The sequence below is a fragment of the Pistacia vera genome, unplaced genomic scaffold, assembly GCF_008641045.1.
Source record: "Pistacia vera cultivar Batoury unplaced genomic scaffold, PisVer_v2 Contig1006, whole genome shotgun sequence".
In the NCBI taxonomy this organism is placed as follows: domain Eukaryota; kingdom Viridiplantae; phylum Streptophyta; class Magnoliopsida; order Sapindales; family Anacardiaceae; genus Pistacia; species Pistacia vera.
In genome coordinates this window covers 440,760-461,428 of record NW_022195035.1, presented here as the reverse complement: position 1 = coordinate 461,428, position 20,669 = coordinate 440,760, and the positions used below count along the sequence as shown (strand labels likewise).

Sequence of the window (20,669 nt, the reverse complement as noted above, 5' to 3'; positions counted from 1 at the left end):
GCGTCCTCTCTCTCTCTCTCTCTGTAACTCCCACAGACAAAAAGGAGGATATATTTTTATGTATTCAGTTGAAAACTAAACAAAAATATTTTTTTCCCTTAAATCTTGTTGCGATTATATTGCTATTATCTCATGGCAGTAATTAACAATTGCATAATTTAATTCACTCTAAAATCCCCAAAAGAAAAAAAAAAAAAAATCTTCGACTGCAGTGTTTTGTAATTGAATCGTTTTAATTATTTTCTATTTTTCAAGCTTTAATTTGAAGTTTAGAAGCTCGATTTCGCTCGGATTCCCGCTCTGTAAGTTCTTCTCTGTTGATTTGATGTGAATGTGAAGTTTGTGTGTTTGTCATTTTGTAGGTTTGATTCGATGTCGCTTGGGTTGGCTTGAGATCTGTTGTTTAAGCTAGGGTTTTGTTGAATTTTTTTTTGTGGGGGGGGTTTGATGAAATTGAGTTGGTATGCTGTAATTGAAGCTCGTTGACTAGATTGTGGCGAAAGATGTTTACTTTTGTGGTCTTTGTGGGATTGATGAATCTGGGGTTAGTTGTTTATTAGGGTTTATTATAGTTGTACGGGAAATTTTATGGTTTAAAATTTCGTTTTCTGAAAAAGCACTGTGGTACTGACCTGGTAATGTTATCAAACTAGTTACAGAGCAAAAAGGAGTTTATGTTTTGGTTAGTGAATTTGTTGATATTGTTCATGTTTTTATACTGAGGCGTTGACCGATGTAATGGGTTAAAGAAATGTGTTGATCCGATGTAATGGGTTAGTGATCTGATAGTTCAGTTTAGTGGACTTTGTTGATTCTTAATGGTATTGGGGTTTTACTTAATAAGTTTAGCTTTTGGTGGTAGAACACGTGGTTGAAATTTAGCTGCACCCATCTGGTTATAAGAGGTGAATTGGGTGTTTTCTGGGGAAATATGAAGTTTTTCTACCGAAGATTGGAGTACATCAGCTTAGAAATAATATTTCTGTGACTGAAAATTGAATCAGGTTTTGAAAAATGTGTTGGTTTCTTGGGTTGCTCAACATGAATGTTTGTGAGGAACTTTATTATTGGATGTGTACAATGGAAGATTGGGAGTAGATCAGGTCAGATGTATTAAGTTCAGTGTGACTGAAATGAATGGGTTTTGAAAGATGTGTTTGATTCTTTGCTTTTGTTAACATGAATGTTGTGAGGAACTCTAATGATTTCATGTTGTGTATCTCATCTCTCAATCTTGTTTTCTGAGTAGGAACATGGATGGATCTAGTCGGGTGGCAGTGGTGTGGATATGTTTTTACCAAATTATAAGCTTGGTAGAACTCTAGGAATTGGATCCTTTGGTAAGGTGAAAATTGCGGAGCATGCGTTGACGGCATAAGTTGCTATCAAGATACTTAACGTTGCAAGATCAAAAATATGGAAATGGAAGAGAAAGGTATGGTTTGTCCTTGGATTATGATCTTGTCTGGTATAAAAAGATACTTCTATACTTCTATACTTTGTTAATTGTTTATTTTCCATGATCAGAATTATTTCTTTTTTCTTTTTTGTGATGTATGCAGCTTAATTTGAATCATGTAATAAGGCTTAGAGGAATTATAAGCTCTTGTAATATGTACTTTTCGGGTTATTTTCCATACTAAATAAGAGGAGAAAGTTCTATTGTTTTCTTCATGGGTAATAATTCTTGTAATTTGCATGAACGGCATAGTTGGATATGGTGTTATATAGAAGTGTGTACACATTGTCTCTTACCTTTTTTTTTTTCTTTTGGTAGTGAGAGAGAAATAAAATTTGAGGTGTTTATGCATCCTCACATCAGTCGACTTTATGAAGTCATAGAGACCCAAGTCATATTTACGTCGTGAGGAGTATGCGGAGTCTGAGGAGTTATTTGATTATCTTGTTGAGAAGCGCAGGCTACAGGAGGATGAAGCCCGAGTTTTTTTCAGCAGGTGGGGATTGGCAACTATTGTATATTGGATTCTACTGTTTATTATTATCCTCCAATTGGGTTACATTTAATCAAATCTTTGTCTGTGAGTAAGTAATTTCTGGGTGGAGTACTGCCACCAAAACATGGTGGTTCATAGAGATCTTAAGCCGAAATTTGCTTTGGATTCCAAGTGGAATGTAAAAATTGCTGATTTTGGCTTGAGCAATATAATGCGAGATGGTCATTTTCTGAAGACAAGTGTGTGAAGCCCAAATTATGCTGCCCGAGGATGAAAGTCCAATTTAGCGTTTATTGCTAAAAGTCTTGAGATCATTTGTTCTCTTTTGTGGAATAACAATCTCAAGCTAACATTATGAGTCCCATTACATTAATAGGTTATTTCTGGAAACCTGTATGCTGGTCCTGAAGTAGATGTGTGGAGCTGCGGTGTTATATTGTACGCTCTCTCTGTGGGGCCCTTCCTTTTGATGATGAAAATATTCCCATTCTTTTTAAGAAAATAAAGGTATTACTGGATTTATGAAATCAAGTTTGTCATTTTTGAAGTCAGCTAAACCTGCACAGTAGATAGGGCGTGGATTGCCAATCATTCATTTATATTTTTGAAATCACTGATGGTTTCATGGAACCATAGGGTGGGATATACACACTTCCTAGTCATTTGTCTCTGGGGCAAGAGATTGATCCCAAGGATGCTTATAGTTGATCCAATGAAGCGAATTTCCATTCCAGATATTCGTCAACATCCATGGTTTCAAGCCCATCTTCCACGTTATTTAGCGTTCCCCACCTGACACAATGCAACAAGCCAAAAAGGTGGTTGACTTTTTCAGTGCATTTATCAATTTGGTCGTAAATATAAAATGAGTATAGTGCTTTCATTATTAAGCAAATTTTCCTGTGTCAGCTTTATAATTATGGTATTGGTGTAATTTTTAATTAATTAAATAGGAAGGACGTATCTATCTGGAACAATACTTCTTGAATGCTTAAATTGTATTTATTGGTAATTGTACTTATATTTATTGTGATGGTTAAATGAAATATAATTGTGGTTCTAGCAGATGATGAGGAGTCTTAAGGAAGTGGTTAAGATGGGATTTGATCAAACTCAAGTGGTTGAGGCTCTTCGCAACAGAATACAAAAGAGGTTGGTAACTTTCCAATTCTCCTGCGTTAGGTTTTTTAATTTGGTCTAATTAGTTGCTGCATATTTCAGGTACGGTTGCGTACTATCTGTGCGGAACCGGTTCCGTGTTTCCAGTGGTTATCTTGGGCTGAGTTTCAAGAAACTATGGTGCGGGTGTTTCCCTAAGCCATTTTGTGTTGGTTATCATTTTGCATGCCAATTTTTTTGATCTAATGTGCCATTTCTACTCTTTACTTTTCAATATAAAATTTTTTATCATAGTTGCTTATAACAGAAATTATAGTCGTTTGTAGTCTACCAGGTTCTGAGAAGGCATGATGCTAAACTACCTAATTTGTTCTTCCCTTGTGGAGTTGTTCCTGTGTAAAAGATTCCTATTTAAATTTGCTGGAGCACTATAATCAATTTTTTGCATGTGAAAGAGATGATATTTTGTCCTGGACCCACGTTATTTACTATTGTCGTTTTATGTAGAATTATTTCGTAATCTGGTTAGTTAGTAGTTATATTCTGTGGACTATACATATTTCATCTAGGTTCTGAATTTTACAACCTCTTTGGTTACTTTTCTTTTTTCATATATTTTCCAGGATTCTGGTTTCACCATATGCATCCCGGTGAAGTTGCTTATCTGTTGGGAATCGCCTTCCAGCATTCATGGATTATCAAGGAATGGGATTAAGAGCCAAGATGCCATTTGAAAGAAAATGGTCTCTTGGACTGACGGTGGTGTGGTTGTGAACTATTTAGAAGGCTGAGTAGACTTTACAAATTGACATGTTATGACTTTAAATGATTTTGTTGCCTTTATTTGACAGTCCATGCCCAGCCACGTGAAATAATGACGGAAGTGCTCAAAGCTTTTCAAGAACTGCATGTATGCTGGAAGAAGATGGGCACTACAACATGAAGTGAGGTGGATTCCTGCGTCCTGGTCATCATGAAGGCATGATTAATATCATGTACACAATAAACACTACTTTGGGGAGGAATCTACCATTATTGAGAACGAGTTATCAAGTCACCAAATGAATCAAGGTCGAAGTGCAGGAACTCAAATATGGTCAATTTTATTATTCAATATAATGGTGTGTACAACTTTTTTAATACTGAGATGGAGTGTCAACATCGATCACTCCCCAAGCACAGTGAAAGACCTAGTTGGGCCTCCTTTTGCAGTGATAATTTAAGTGTCAACCATTTTGCTATTTGAAGACAAAAATAGATCTGATATGAAAATGTCTTAAATGTTTTCTGCTGATAATGCCTTTCCTACCAATGGGCTTGAACAGCTTTACAAAACTCGCGAGGAGAAATACATGCTTGATCTTCAGAGGTGCAAGGTCCGCAGTGCTCTTCCTGGATCTTTGTGCGCCTTCTTGCACAACTTCGGGCTTTAAATCAAGAACGTTAGGGTATTATATTGAATCTATTGATGCATGTGAAAAAACATAAGATGTACATAAACTAGTTTTGGTTGGGATCTTGTTAACTTTCCCCTGCAGTTTTTATGGGGGATTGTTGTTTGAAGCTAGTCATTAACAGTGAAACTAGGCACTGCTGGCTTAGTCACTGACTCACTGGTATTGCTAGTCCCAGTCGAGTCGGTGTTATGTATGAACCCTAACGCTTAATATAAATGAATTCGATTAAAGAATTATGCTCTTTCATCATCATATTATTCTCTGGTGATGTTCGATTTTTTTGTTTTAGGGAAGTATGAAGCAACGGAAGTTTATAATAGAATGAATGTTGGGAGGATGGATTATTTGTATTGTGTTCTCTTGCAAACTCTCATTTTATTCTAAACAATGGTTTATTTTTCTAATAAATTTTAAGTTTGTGAGATCACAGGAAAATGGAGTTCCTATGCGCTTATTTTAAGCTAGAAATATGAGCGTTCCGAAAACATATTTAAAAAGGTGAAAATCAATTCACAAATTAAACGGAGCAATATTCCAAAACTTCTATGAAAACATTGACTATTTAAAGTTGAATCGAAGGTGATAAAAAGAAATGAACTAAATCCATATCCTTTACTATATAATGTATATTCGTTAGTATTCATCTAAGTTTCAGCATCACAAATTGGATAATAAAGTATTATTATTTCCAGCAAGGGTGTCGTACAGGACCACCGCAAAGCTAGACAGCCGTTTTCAATTTCTCTTCGAATATTAAGGATTGACGTTTTAAAACTAGACAGCAAGGGTTTTTTTTGTGGTATTAACAAATTGATCAATCTCAAGCATTTTAGAAATTAATATCAAAAGTCATGAGAAAACATATCCATTCAAAACTAAAAATGACTGAGAGTCGCCTGGGAGGCTTCGAGAGCTTTGATATGGCCATTTCTAATCATATTGATGGCTGAAAACAGCCAATTGGAGCCGCGCGGTCATGGTGGGTTACTCACAATGACCTTTGGTAACTTCGACGGTGGTTTGTATGCGGTAGGGGTGGAGGTGATTTTGTCATAAATTAGAGTTTAATAAGCGGGGGTGTTTTAGCTAAATTTGAATATTTGGAGTTAAAAAATTATAAAAATTAATATTATATAATATTTAAAAAGAGGGTATTTAGTAATTTAAATAAAATACCACCAATTTATTCCCCTTAACCAAACAATAATATAATATACCCACCCACAGCTAACTACATTTTTTAAAGATTCCAGTAATCTTTAAGGTAATATGAGATTTAGTAATCTAACATTTTAATAATCCAATATTCTTTGAACAATCGCCTTTAAGGTTTTCATATTTATCAGTCAAACAATAATTTTCACACTGTTAAATTTTTATCACATGTATCCCTTTACGTTAACACTTTCTTATAGACCAAAGTTATATTCCCATCTATGGAAACGACAATATAAAGGAGTTAAGGCAAAGGGGTATATATGATCTAGTTTAAACTTTGAGGGTAGAGAAGTGCAAAAATTGTCATCCAAATGATAAATTTGGAAACCTTAAGGGTTCTCCGTTAATACGAAATTTGAATGCGATATGAATTGGATGAGAAAATGATTTTACAAACGTGACGCCACAGTACAAATTTGTCCGAAACGGAAACATGTCATTCGTATTCGTCTATCCATTGACAAGTCGTTTTTCTTTCTAACCAATAACTGACATGTCATTATAGATTTCTACAAAACAACATTTGCTTTATACAAACCAAACCGGCAAACCTCCACCACCGTTGATTTTCAGTAAACAAACAACCATAGCCGTTGAAAAGCCAAACTCCCTGGGATCAATAATAGCCAACAAGAGAAACATTGACAGTAACCTCAAAGAAGGCCATGAAGATGATCACAGAATTTCAGTTTCGTAGAATCAGCCAAAAGACCCACCCCCTTTTAAGGCACGTCAACTTTGACAGTTTCCAAGTCAGTCAACTTCATCGACGGCTGAGACACGCCTTTGAAGAGAAAAATCGACGGCCATATTAATGCCCGTCCCCTTCACGTCAAGTACAACCACAAATTTAAAAAAACTGGCCCAGGTTAACTCTACCGTTAAAAACTACGGAGAATTTTGAAAATTGATAAAATGGTTTACTTTTTTTTTTTTTTTTTATAATTATATTCGTTGCTTTGAAAATAGAAATTATAAAATATCATATTATATTATGTTTGATTAATCCATATTTCTAATTTAAATTAGAGAAATTGTTGTTAATATACTGTTGAAAGTCAATCACAATATAAATATAACGTTGGATATTAAATAATCTCTCTTATCGTATATAAAACAAATGAATGTATTTCAATTAGTGTATTTATGTGGTTATGATTCTTCATCATATATTTTTTTATTTGTCAAAATTAATTTTAGGATATAGACACTTATAACCAATGTTTTAATAACAACTCGAGATGAAACTCGACAAAGTGGTGGGTCTCGAGTCGGACCGGTGATATCAGCATATCTCGAGGTTTGAAAATCTTACAAACACACCCTATGATCTAGCCAAATGCAAATCGACGATAACTGGTTGGTAGCGACAATACAAATAATTACAAATTCACTCATCATTAGAACTATTCTCTAGCAAATATGCCTAACATGGCTGAAATTGAACAATTTTTGCAAAAAACACCACCATCATCATCGCCAACCAGGCCAAATAGGCCTGTTTGACATCGACAACCGCTCATCACAACTAAAAACTCTTCCTCAATCTCCTGACCAAAACCCATATCAACCCCCCCCCCCTATTTGCCCGACCAATCGCTGGCAACAACCCACTGTTATGGCTACTCTTTTGCCTTTTTCGATGTTTCACTCACCAGAAATCACTTCATCACCACTTTCAACTCACTAACATTTCTTTGTAAAACCTCCCAACAGCCTCGTATCGTTACTCACGAATTATGTGTCTTCTCTAGGGTTGCTTCTTCATGAATATTGGGATTTTAAAATAGTGAACAAGGGTGACTTGTGGGAGAAGGCCCGAGTCTTGGTTTAAAGAAGTCAAATAGTGAGTTTTAAAACAGTGCTTATAAACTCCCCTTTATGCCTTGCGTAATAATTCATTTTAGCATTACCACCTTTACCACAACAATATTGTCCATTGCGATTTAATTAATATATATAAGGATTTATGAAATACTAAGTGAAAAATTATTTATATTATTTAAAACACCAGTACAGTACTTACCCAATAACCACGGAATCGTTTGTTTGAAGCCAAACGGTTAGGTCATTTATTCTTTTTATAAGGAAGGGCATATAGTCATTCAAAATATGGGTTATTTTTCAAAATCATCCTACAAATAGCCCGTCTTTGACTCATAAAATTCTTACTTCAAACTTCGGCTGTCTCTCCGTCCGCGCAAGCCAAAGCCACACCCTCCCGACCACGACGTTCCGGTGAGTCTGGCATGCTTCGATTAATCTTCATTACTTTTCTCATCCCTAATTTATCTTTTAATCTGTTCTCTTTCGTGTATTGCTATTATTGTTCTTCATTTATAGTTTCATCAAATCTTGGCTTATGGCGTGTTGACAACTGTAGAAAAGCAGTTTTCTGTAAAAATTATAAAATTTTACTTACTTATAAGCTAGATTGCCACTGTGCCAGCAACTCCTATTGGCTAAATCTTATATTTAATGTATAATTTTGTTTTTAATTGCATAATTGATTGTTCATAGCAAAAAAATTCTTTGTTTAGTGGAAACTCAAACTGTAATATAATTGAATATCTCATTGGGATTACTTTAAAATGGAGGGTGAGAATATGGAAATGCTTTTATTGAAATATTGAAATTGGATGCCAAGCAACTTGAATTATTGTAATATAAAGCGAATGAATTATTTGAAGAATGACTATCAATCTATGATCTTAAATCGTTCTATACCAATACCGTATAGATTTACACTTTGAACACAATTACGCCTGAGATGAACTCTTTTTCTCCCCAAATTCTGGGTACTATTGTGGCCGCTCTCTCTTTGAGAGCAAAGGCAGAAGACAGAAATAGAGATTCCAATATGATATTCGAATGATATCTTTCTTGCTCACGAACTCTTATCTACTACTCACTCTTGATTTCTTCGTGTGGGGATGTTCAATCATAAGTAAAAAGGGATCCATTTTCCGTGATGCTAGTCACTTTGTATAACATATAAAGCTGAAAAGAAAAAGATCTAGATCAAGTTATTAATAGTTAAGAGATTGTATCCCATTGATTGAAGTCAGTCAGTAACAAGAATACCCTGTTGTGTAGATTCAGAAACATAGGAGAATAATATGGGTTCCCTTCTTCTTTCTAGGTCTTTCTTTGTTGTGCTTTATTATGTTTAATTTTATGTGACTATTATGTTTGTTTGTATTTGCTTTTGTGAATTTTCGAATTTGATTTGAGTTCTGAAGAAATTTGTTTGTTTGGTTGATTTTGGATGAAGGCTTCAGGTATTTGGTGTGATTCCTGGGGATAATTATTAAGAGGTGGGTTTAGTTGATATGGCATCTAGCGCAATGTTTGTTATGAAAAACTTGCTTACGATGTTATGATGATGTTTATGATGGTGATAGGAAGCAGCGTTATGATCCTAGATTTGATATTCGCCAAAAGCCTTGATAGGATCCCATGGAAGTCAATTGCACTCGATTATTCTTGCTTTGCTAGGATCACTGCTTCTTTTTCTCTTGTGTTTATTTTCACTGGTCACATGGGGGGGAGAAGGCCCAAGTTATGGCCTTTTAGTCCTTGGAATTCTTACATTCTCAGGTAAATGTGCCTAATTTTTTAATTTTGCTATATTTGCCTCTTGGACTTGATGTCTAATTTCTTTTTGTGCAACATACTATATACATTATGTTGAACATGTTAGCTGCGAATGGAATCAGGCATTGATAAAGAAGCAAAGAATCTTAAAGGGCTCTGAATGTATATGATAATTTTATTATTTATTAGTTGTAAACGTGTAGGTGAAGATCATTGCCTGTCTTCAGTTGCAGCCCATGGATGTCAGACCATTTAATGAAAATTTTTATTTAATACTTCTTGATATGTGTTGTTAATTGATGTGGAAGGCTAGATAGTTTTTATGCGTTATATTGATTGATTTGTGCCCCATTGGAATAGTTTGTTTTCGGTGTAGGCGTCATTTGGCATTCTTGTAACGTTTAGCAAAAACAGTTTAGTGAAAAGGTTGTGTATAGATGTAGAGAGGTATATATTGAAAAAGGTTTACATTTTTTTTTTCAACCATCTAGTGTTCTGGTTAGAATAGGGAACTCTAAAAATTTGCCAAAAAAAAAAAAAAAATTGGCAGTTCTGGATCCCTATTATGTTTCAGTATCTTTTCCAACACGCACTGTTGTATGCTGCACTCATCTTTTGGGAAGAAAAGCGGTTTACAGAAATTAACTTCCTCATCCAATACACTTATTCAAGGTTACCGAATGCATATAAAGCATTATAATTCTAGATTTGGGACTCTTCAAATTGTACGAGACTTTTCTTAGTTACAACTCTTTTGGCGTGCTTGCCTCGATTAGTCTTGAAAGCAGAATTTCAATTATAGAGATTCTTCGGTAAAAGTGCATGTTTACTCTTTTTTTGGAGATTAAGTTACAGGACTGCATTGAAGCAAAATAGCTGTTTATTTTATACATTAAGTGAGTACCTTTCATTGGTTTCAGTTATTTCAACTGCACACCATTGGGCACAGTCTTGAAGCCATGAAGTTCTATCATTTTGTCTGACAGAAGTTTTTCTCGAACTTTTGCTTTAAAAGCTGTAACAAAGAAATTTGAACCATCAATCTCCTGTGTTAATAAAAATATGCTCACTCTGCTTTGATTGTCAAAACTTCTTACCAAAGTGAAACTAGGTTCTAGGGGGTTGAATTATATTTGGTCCTTTCTTGTTCTGGAATCTGAAAATCTTGTACTGCATAGAATAATAGCTCGGAATATGGTTCTGCATGAGCTTGTATTACCTTTGGACTAATACGGTTCATGCCATAGTCAAACAAACCGTTACAGGAGCCCTCATTTTTATAGCCTTTTTTTGTGGAATTCCTATAAAGATGTCTGACCTGAGGTTTAATTTCTACAGTTTATGAAGCTATGTTCAGTAGTAAATCAGAAATGCTGTTTTATTCTATGCCAATATTGATTTCATTACTTTTCTAAATGCTATGAACCTGATAAACTGATCGGTGGGATCAACTTCTTCTGCTAGGCTTTTATGAGACCCGGATAGCTATTACTCATGGAGGGCATTCAAGGATTTCGCTCTCCGCCATCCCTGATTACGAAGCACACGCTGCCTTTGTATCGTGTTAAAATTTTCACGAGCTATACTTTTGGGTTGTATATTATTTCACAAGATGAATAATGTAGCATTTTTTTCACTCCATGGCTTAAAAAACCTCGTAAGTGATAGTGGAAACATCAAGCATCTGTAATTTGTTATGTACTGCAATTCTACTCTTTAACAGGGTCAACCAACCCGACACGGTTTTTCAATATGGGCCCCAGTATGAAAAACATAGGGACCCAGATATGTAATTTTCCTTTAAGTCTACACTTACTCAGTACTATTACAGAATACGGTCAAAATGTGCGAAACTGTAGTAAGAGAGGATAAGTCCTGAGGTACAATTTGCTATGAAACAACAGGCAGAGACGTGCTAAAAAGCTGCGGTATCTTGATGTTGTCAGCTTGAGCGAGTAACATGTGAACCCACTTGGCCTCTTCTATTGCCAAATATATAATATTCATATTAATTGGAATAATATAAATAGGAATGACAACACATTTCTGACTCATCAATATCATCTCATCACCCGCCATTCGAAATTGTCCTATTATTCTTTGTTCATCCATCCATTCTCTGATTTTTCTTATTCATCATACATTTAACTATCATACTAGTACTTTAGGCCGAAAATCTAGTCTAATCACTACATTTTAATGTTAATTATGTCATAATTATATTTAAATATTATTGATTTGATCAGATCATATATATAATCATCATATTAAGAATAATTTTAAGTTCACAATCCTTGACGTGACAACTTATTATTGATTAACTCATAAAATGAGTTTCTCTTGCTTGTATGGGTTTTGTTTGTTCATTTGTGAACTAACCAATGATGAGTTATTATGTCGGATGTTGTGAAAGAAGGTTATAAAATTGAGTTATAGATATAACATTACTTATCATATTAGTCCTTTAGGTTGAAAGTCTAGCTAGTCTAGTTACGACGTCTTAATATTAATTATGTCATAATTGTATTTAAATATTATCGGATTGATTTGATCATACATATAACCATCATATTAGGAGTAATGTTAGGTCTATAATCTAATCTCACTACCTTCAACGTGGTAGCTCTTTATTGGCCAACTCATAAAATGGGTCTTGCTTGTTTTATGGGTTCTACTTATCCATTCAGAGCTAATCAATGACGAGTTGTCACATAAGAAGTTATGAGAGAATGTTGTGAAATTGGGTTGTAAATCTAACATTACTTATCATACTAGTCATTCAGGTCGAAAGTCTAGTTACAACGTCCTAATGTTAATTATGTCATAATTATATTATGATATTATCGAATTGATCTGATCATACATATAACTATCATACTAGTCCTTCAAGTCAAAAGTCTAGTTTAGTCACAAACGTCATAATATTAATTATGTCATAATTATACTTAAATGTTATCGGATTGATCTATATAATAGTATTTCTAACTCCCATTCAAGATTAATACATTTAAAAAATGGATTTTATTAATTACAAATCTTATACCTAGTATTTGACAACCAATTTTGTATCAACTAAATCTTGTAATAAAATCTTAAGCCTCAACTAACATAAATCAAAGTACTTTTATCATTACAATTTTTTTGAACTCTCACCATCCGAATCCTGATAATCAAACAAAATTGGAAATCCAAGCAGGATAGTCCTGTCAATACATCAAAATCAAAGGGCAAAAAAGTCATTTTTTATAATGTTTTAAACACTTAAAACCAAAAACGACAATTTTTCGTTCGTTTTAAGCTTCCCCTATCTCTCTCTCTCTCTGTGTAACCCCCACAGACAAAAAAGAGAATATTTTTTTATGTGTTCAGTTGAAAACCAAACGAAAATATTTTTTCCCCTTAAATCTCTTTTGCGATTATTATTGCTATTACTATCATGACAATAATTAATAATCGCATAATTTAATTCACTCTAAATCCCCAAAAGAAAAAAAAAAAAATCTTCGACTGCAGTGTTTTGTAATTGAATCGTTTTAATTTTATTTTCCTATTTTTCAAGCTTTAATTTGAAGTTTAGGAGCTCGATTTCGCTCGGATTCCCGTTCTGTAAGTTCTTCTCTGTTTGATTTGATGTGAATGTTGTTGTGTTTGTCATTTTTTAGGTTTGATTCGATGTCGTTTGGTTGGGTTTGAGATCTGTTGTTTAAGCTGGCGTTTGTTGAATATTTTCTTTTTGGGGGGTTTTTGATGAAATTGAGTTGGTGTTGCTGTAATTGAAGCTTCGTTTGACTAGATTTGTGGCGAAAGATGTTTACTTTTGTCGTCTTTGTGGGCTTGATGAGTCTGGGGCTAGTTGTTTATTAGGGTTTATTATAGTTGTACGGGAAATTTTATGGTTTAAAATATTCGTTTTCTGAAAAAGCACTGTGGTACTGATCTGGTAACGTTATCAAACTAGTTACAGAGCGAAACAGGAGTTTTTGTTTTGCGTTAGTGAATTTTGTTAGATATTGTTCATGTTTTTATACTGAGGCGTTAATTGGAGTTATGGGTTAAAGAAATGTGTTGATCCGACGTAATGGGTTAGTGATCTGATATTTCAGTTTAGTGGAATTTGTTGATTCTTGTAATTAATGTTAGGTCTACGATCCAAGCTTACTACCCTCAACGTGTCAGTTTCTCATTGGTCAACTCATAAAATGGGTCTTGCTGCTTATATAGGTTCTACCTGTCCATTTGGAACTAATCAATGACGAGTTGCATGTCGGAAGTTATGAAGAGGTTGTGAAATTAGGTTGTAGATCTAGCATTACTTATCATATTAGTCATTCGTCGAAAGTCTAGACTAGTGTGATCACAACGTCTTAATGTTAATATGTCATAATTATATTTAAATAGTGATCTCATCATCTATAACAATCGTACTAGTCCTTAGTTAGAAGTCTAGTTTAGTCACAAACATCCTAATATTATTATGTCATAATTATACTTAAATATTATCTTATTGATCTGGAATATAGTATTTCATATAATTCCCATCCGAGATTAATACTTAAAAAATGGATTTTATTAATTGCAAATCTTATACCCAGTATTTGACAACCAATTTTGATCTACTAATCTTGTAATAAAATCTCAAGTCTCGCGAACATATAAATTAAAGCACTTTTATCATTACAATTTTTTTGAGCTCTCACAATCCGAATCCTGATAATCAAACAAAACTGGAAATCCAAGCAGGATGGTCCTGTCATACATCAAAATGAAAGGGCAAAAAGTTATTTTGTCATCATGTTAAACACAAAATAAAAAACGATAAATTTTCGTGTTCGTTTTAAGCGTCCTCTCTCTCTCTCTCTCTGTAACTCCCACAGACAAAAAGGAGGATATATTTTATGTATTCAGTTGAAAACTAAACAAAATATTTTTTTCCCTTAAATCTCTGTTGCGATTATTATTGCATTACTATCATGGCAGTAATTAACAATTGCATAATTTAATTCACTCTAAATCCCCAAAAGAAAAAAAAAAAAAATCTTCGACTGCAGTGTTTTGAATTGAATCGTTTTAATTTATTTTCCTATTTTTCAAGCTTTAATTGAAGTTTAGAAGCTCTTTCGCTCGGATTCCCGCTCTGTAGTTCTTCTCTGTTTGATTTGATGTGAATGTGAATGTTGTTGTGTTTGTCATTTTTAGGTTTGATTCGATGTCGCTTGGGTTGGGCTTGAGATCTGTTGTTTAAGCTAGGGTTTTGTTGAATTTTTTTTTTGTGGGGGGGTTTTGATGAAATTGAGTTGGTATGCTGTAATTGAAGCTTCTTTGACTAGATTTGGCGAAAGATGTTTACTTTTGGTCTTTGTGGGATTGATGATCTGGGGTTAGTTGTTTATTAGGGTTTATTATAGTTGTACGGGAAATTTTATGGTTTAAAATATTCGTTTTCTGAAAAAGACCTGTGGTACGGACCTGGTAATGTTATCAACAGTTACAGAGCAAAAACAGGAGTTTATGTTTGTGTTAGTGAATTTTGTTAGATATTGTTCATGTTTTTATACTGAGGCGTTGATCCGATGTAATGGGTTAAAGAATGTGTTATCCGTGTAATGGGTTAGTGATCTGATAGTTCAGTTTAGTGGACTTTGTTGATTCTTGTAATGGTATTGGGGTTTTACTTAATAAGTTTAGCTTTTGTGTGTAGAACAACGTGGTTGAAATTTAGCTGCACCCATCTGGTTATAAGAGGGTAAATTGGTTGTTTTCTGGGGAAATATGAAGTTTTTCTACCGAAGATTGTGAGTACATCAGCTTAGAAGTTAATTATTTCTGTGACTGAAAATTGAATCAGGTTTTGAAAAATGTGTTTGTTTCTTGGGTTTGCTCAACATGAATGTTTGTGAGGAACTTTATTATTGCGATGTGTACAATTGGAAGATTGGGAGTAGATCAGTCAGATGTTATTAGTTCAGTTGTGACTGAAAATTGAATGGGTTTTGAAAGATGTGTTTGATTTCTTTGCTTTTGTTAACAGGATGTTTGTGAGGAACTCTAATGATTTCCATGTTTGTATTCTCATCTCTCAATCTTGTTTTCTGAGTAGGAACATGGATGGATCTAGTCGAGGTGGCAGTGGTGTGGATATGTTTTTACCAAATTATAAGCTTGGTAAACTCTAGAATTGGATCCTTTGGTAAGGTGAAAATTGCGGAGCATGCGTTGACTGGCCATAAAGTTGCTATCAAGATACTAACGTGCAAGATCAAAAATATGGAAATGGAAGAGAAAGGTATGGTTTGTCCTTGGATTATGATCTTGTCTGGTATAAAGAATACTTCTATACTCTAACTTGTTAATTTGTTTATTTTCATATCAGAATTATTTCTCTGTTTTCCTTTTTGTGATGTATGCAGCTTAATTTGATATCATGTAATTAGCTTAGAGATTGAATTATAAGCTCTTGTAATATGTACTTTTCGTGTTTATTTTCATACTAAATAAGAGGAGAAAGTTCTATTGTTTTTCTTCATGGGTAATAATTCTTGTAATTTGCATGACGGCATAGTTGGATATGGTGTTATATAGAAGTGTGTACACATTGTCTCTTACCTTTTTTTTTTCTTTTGTAGTGAGAAGAGAAATTAAAATTTTGAGGTTGTTTATGCATCCTCACATCAGTCGACTTTATGAAGTCATAGAGACCCCAAGTCTATTTACGTCGTGATGGAGATGCGGAGTCTGGAGAGTTTATTGATTATCTTGTTAGAAGCGCAGGCTACAGGAGGATGAAGCCCGAGTTTTTTTCAGCGGTGGGGATTGGCAACTATTGTATTGGATTCTACGTTTATTATTTCTCTCCAATTGGGTTACATTAATCAAATCTTTGTCTGTGAGTAGATAATTTCTGGTGTGGAGTACTGCCACCAAAACATGGTGGTTCATAGAGATCTTAAGCCCGAAAATTTGCTTTTGGTTCCAAGTGAATGTAAAATTGGATTTTGGCTTGGCAATATAATGCGAGATGGTCATTTTCTGAAGACAAGTTGTGGAAGCCCAAATTATGCTGCCCCTGAGGTATGAACGTCCATTTAGCGTTTATGCTAAAAGTCTTGAGCTCATTTGTTTCTCTTTTGTGGAATAACATCTCAAGCTAAACTTATGAGTCCCATTACATATATAGGTTATTTCTGGAAACCTGTATGCTGGTCCTAAGTAGATGTGTGGAGCTGCGGGGTTATATTGTACGCTCTTCTCTGTGGGGCCTTCCTTTTGATGATGAAAATATTCCCATTCTTTTTAAGAAAATAAAGGTATTACTGAATTTATGAAATCAAGTTTGTCTTTTTGAAGTCAGCTAACCTGCCACAGTAGATAGGGCGTGGATTGCCAATCATTCATTTAATTTTTGAACTCACTGATGGTTTCATGGAACCATAGGGTGGGATATCCACACTTCCTAGTCATTTGTCTCTGGGCGCAAGAGATTTGATCCCAAGGTGCTTATAGTGGATCCAATGAAGCGAATTTCCATTCCAGATATGTCAACCATCCATGGTTTCAAGCCATCTTCCACGTATTTAGCTGTTCCCCCACCTGACACAATGCAACACCAAAAAGGTTGGTTGACTTTTTCAGTGCATTTATCAATTTCGGTCGAAATATAATGAGTATAGTGCTTTCATTATTAAGCAAATTTTCCTTGTGGTCAGCTTATAATTATGGTATTGGTGTAATTTTTAATTAATTAAATAGGAAGGAACGTATCTATCTGGAACAATACTTCTTGAATGCTTAATTGTATTTATTGGTAATTGTACTATTATTTATTGTGATGGTTAATTGAAATATAATTGTGGTTCTAGCAGATTGAGGGAGATCTTAAGGAGTGGTTAAGATGGGATTTGATCAAACTCAAGTGGTTAGTCTCTTCGCACAGAATACAAAATAGGTTGGTAACTTTCCAATTCTCCTGCGTTAGGTTTTTTAATTGTGTCTAATTAGTTGCTGCATATTTCAGGCTACGGTTGCGTACTATCTGTGCTGGACAACCGGTTCCGTGTTTCCAGTTATCTGGAGCTGAGTTTCAAGAAACTATGGTGCGTAGTTTTCCCTAAGTCCATTTTGTGTTGTTATCATTTTGCATGCCAATTATTTTTTGATCTAATGAATGCCATTTCTACTTCTTACTTTTTCAATATTAAATTTTTTATCATAGTTGCTTATAACAGAAATTTATAGTCGTTTAGTCTACCAGGTTCTGAGAAGGCATGATGCTAAACTACCTATTTTGTCTCTTCCCTTGTGGAGCTTGTCCTGTTGTAAAAGATTCCTATTTAAATTTGCTGAGCACTATAATCAATTTTTTGCATGTGAAAGAGATGATATTTTTGTCCTGGACCCACGTTATTTACTATTGTCGTTTTATGTAGAATTATTTCGTATCTGGTTAGTTAGTAGTTATATTCTGTGGAATCTATACATATTTCATCTAGTTCTGAATTTTACAACCTCTTTGGTTACTTTTTCTTTTTTTCATATAATTTTTCCAGGATTCTGGTTTCAACCATATGCATCCAGGTGAAGTTGCTTCTCTGTTGGGAATCGCCTTCCAGCATTCATGGATTTCAAGGAATGGGATTAAGAGCACAGATGCCATTTGAAGAAAATGGTCTCTTGGACTGCAGGTGGTTGTGGTTGTGAACATTTAGAAGGCTGAGTAGACCTTACAATTGACATGTTATTGACTTTAAATGTTTATTTTGTGCCTTTATTTTGACAGTCCCATGCCCAGCCACGTGAATAATGACGGAAGTGCTCAAAGCTTTTCAAGAACTGCATGTATGCTGGAAGAAGATCGGGCACTACAACATGAAGTGCAGGTGGATTCCTGGCGTCCCTGGTCATCATGAAGGCATGATTAATAATCATGTACCCAATAATCACTACTTTGGGGAGAAATCTACCATTATTGAGAACGACGTATCAAGTCACCAAATGTAATCAAGGTCGAAGTGCAGGTAACTCAAATATGCTCAATTTATTATTCAATATATGGTGTACAAACTTTTTTAATACTGAAGAGGAGTGTCAACATCGATCACTCCCCAAGCAAGTGAAAGACCTAGTTGGGCCTCCTTTTGCAGTGATAATTTAAGTGTCAACCATTTTGCTATTTGAAGACAAAAATAATCTGATATGGAAATGTCTCTAAATGTTTTCTGCTAGATATGCCTTTCCTACCAATGGCTTGACAGCTTTACAAAACTCGCGAGGAGAAATACATGCTTGATCTTCAGAGGTTCAAGTCCGCAGTTGCTCTTCCTGGATCTTTGTGCGGCCTTTCTTCACAACTTCGGGTCCTTTAAATCAAGAACGTTAGGGTATTATACGTGATCTATTGATGCATGTGAATAAACATAAATGTACATAACTAGTTTTCGGTTGGATCTTTGTTAACTTTCCCCTGCAGTTTTATATGGGGATTGTTGTTTGAAGCTAGTCATTAACAGTGAAACTAGCACTGCTCTGGCTTAGTCACTGACTCACTGGTATTGCTAGTCCCAGTCGAGTCTCGGTGTTATGCTATGAACCCTAACGCTTAACTTAAATGAATTCGATTAAAGATTATGCTTCTTTCATCATCATATTATTCTCTGGTTGATGTTCGATTTTTTTGTTTTAGGGAAGTATGAAGCTCCGGAAGTTTATATATAGAATGAATTTGGGAGGATGGATATTTGTATTGTGTTTTCTCTTGCAAATTCTCTCATTTTAATTCTAACAATGGTTTTTTTCTAATAAATTTTAAGTTGTGATCACAGAAAATGGAGTTCCTACGCTTATTTCTTAAGCTAGAAATATGAGCGTTCCGAAAACATATTTAAAAAGGTAAAATCAATTCACAAAAAAAACGGAGCAATATTCCAAAACTTCTATGAAAACATGACTATTTAAAGTTGACGAAGGGGATAAAAAGAAATGAACTAAATCCATATCTCTTTACTATATAATGTATATTCGTTAGTATTCATCTAAGTTTCAGCATCAACAATTGGATAATAAAGTATTATTTTTCCAGCAAGGTTGTGTCACAGGACCACCGCAAAGCTAGACAGCCGTCTTTCAATTCTCTTTCGAATTTAAGGATTGACGTTTAAAACTAGACAGCAGGTTTTTTTGTGGTATTAACAAATTGATCAATCTCAAGCATTTTAGAAATTATATCCAAAAGTCATAGAAAACATATCCTTCAAAACTAAAAATGACTGAGACGCCTGGGAGGCTTCGAGAGCTTTGATATGGCCATTTCTAATCATATTGATGGCTGAAAACAGCCATATTGGAGCCCGCGGTCATGGTGAGTTACTCACAATGACCTTTGGTAACTTTCGACGGTGGTTTGTATCGGTAGGGGTGGAGGTGATTTTGTCATAATTAGAGTTTTATATAAGCGGGGGTGTTTTAGCTAAATTTGAAATATTTGGAGTTAAAAAATTATTCAAAATTAATATTATATTAATATTTAAAGAGGGTAATTTAGTAATTTAAATAACATACCCACCATTTATTCCCCTTAACCAAACATATTAATATAATATACCCACCAACTAGCTAACTACATTTTTTAAAGATTCCCAGTAATCTTTAAGAATATGAGATTCTAGTAATCTAACTTCTAATAATCCAATATTCTTTGAACCAATCGCACCTTTAAGGTTTTCATATTTATCAGTCAAACAATAATTTTCACACTGTTAAATTTTTATCACAGTATCCCTTTACGTTAACCTTTCTTATGACACAAGTTATCATTTCCCATCTATGATAAACGACAATATAAAGGAGTTAAGGCAAAGGGGTATATTGATCTAGTTTCAAACTTTGAGGTAGAAGTGCAAAAATTGTCATCCAAATGATAAATTTGGAACCTTAGGGTCTCTCGTTAATACGAAATTTTGAATGCGATATGACTTGGAATAGATGATTTTACAAACGTGACGCACAGTACCAATTTGTCCGAAACGGAAACATGTCATTCCTTTATCGTCTATCCATTACAAGTCGTTTTCTTTTCTAACCAATAACTGACATGTCATTTTAGAATTTTCTACAAACAACATTTGCTTTATACAAACCAAACCGGCAAACCCTCCACCACCGTTGATTTTTCTAGTAAACAAACAACCATAGCCGTTGAAAAGCCAAACTCCCTGTGATCAATAATAGCCAACAAGAGAAACATTTGACAGTACCTCAAAGAGGCATGAGATGATCACGAATTTCAGTTTCGTAGAATCAGCCAAAATGACCCACCCCCTTTTAAGGCACG

General features: G+C 34.4%; 1 protein-coding gene and 2 pseudogenes across 1 annotated transcript in view; all 3 read left to right on the top strand.

Moving 5' to 3' along the window:
- LOC116143953 (SNF1-related protein kinase catalytic subunit alpha KIN10-like) overlaps positions 1–20,669 on the top strand; it is a 37,763-nt gene that overhangs the window by 3,848 nt on the left and 13,246 nt on the right. The window lies entirely within an intron of this gene.
- Positions 243–18,733, top strand: LOC116143225 (annotated as a pseudogene).
- On the top strand, positions 1,254–4,521 carry LOC116143317 (annotated as a pseudogene).